This window comes from Trichechus manatus, unplaced genomic scaffold (assembly GCF_000243295.1).
Source record: "Trichechus manatus latirostris isolate Lorelei unplaced genomic scaffold, TriManLat1.0 scaffold00131, whole genome shotgun sequence".
Classification (NCBI taxonomy): domain Eukaryota; kingdom Metazoa; phylum Chordata; class Mammalia; order Sirenia; family Trichechidae; genus Trichechus; species Trichechus manatus.
In genome coordinates, this window is record NW_004444067.1 from 6,765,742 (window position 1) to 6,767,031 (window position 1,290).

Sequence of the window (1,290 nt, forward strand, 5' to 3'; positions counted from 1 at the left end):
GGGTCCTGGCCTCACCCTGTGTCAGTAACAGACCCCACCCTGGGGATCCTGGCCTCACCCTGTAAGTAACAGACCCCACGCTGGGGGTCCTGGCCTCGCCTTCCTGAGATGCAGGAACACAGCAGGAAGGAGATGTTCCCCATCTACGACAGCTCGCCCACTCCTGGAGATGCCCGGTTCCTGGAACTGGGGGTCCCTCCACATCCCAGCTCAGCAGTTACAACCCTCAGTGAAGCCCACGTCCAGAAAGGGGGGGCAGGGGCAGTGGGGCAGGCCTTGGTGAGGCCTTGGTGGCAGGCCTCACGGGGAAGATTTATGAAGCAAGTGGAAGGAAGAACTTCCCGTTAGCTCTTTTTTATCTAAGAGATAAAGACTTCCTTGCAAAATATTTACCGCACCCGTGAAGCCGGGAAAAGGAATCGACTCACAGGGGTAATTTTCTTTAAACATCTTGACGCTCTTCTCTGTGGAAGATCGAAGGGTGATGATTTAGAGTTGTGAGGCGCTGTACAAAGGAGCGTCAGCCCCACGCCAGCCCCACCTCTCTCAGGACCAGGTGCTGAAGCCTGGCTGACCGCCCTCCTCCACCCACCTGTTTTCCAAACACGTGATGTCTCCCAGAGCATCCGATGCACAGGCTAGAAGGGAATGTCGGGCCTCTGTCTGGTCCTTTCAGTGTTTTATGTCTGGGTCTGTGTGCTCATCATCCCCAAAATCAAAATGATGGACATACGCATCACCCCAAAAGTCTCCTCAAACTGCTTGCAGCTTGTCTCACCTGTGGGTAGATGGGAAGTGCTGGTAATAGACACCTCCAAGGCAAGACCCCCTCTGTGAAGGATGGGAGTTGGGGTGTGAGTACCCCAACTCCCTCACCCCGTAGGGGAGTAACTCTGAGGCATAGACCCCACACCGATTCCCAGATTTCCCAGCAGGATCATGCCCCCATCCAGTCTCCTCTCCTCCTTCCACCAGATTTTCCTGGGGTCCCCTACATACTTCCTTACCCTTGAATCTCTGTCCCAGGCCTGCTTCTGGGGAGCATAAGCTAAGACAACATAGAAGTGGCCTCCAGGATTTATAAACAGATGAGGTGTGGGGCACGAGGTAAAGAGGGAAATCATGGACGAAGCCGGAACTTGGGGCCTGAACGTAGAGGCAGCACTGGCATAGAGCATGGGTCGCATGAAAGAGAACTTTCCAGAATGGGGGAATGCCAGTGAAATCCCAGCGCCCCCAACTCTCTGGACTCTTGCTCGCAGCCGCAGCGGAAGGGCTGTGGACATCCAC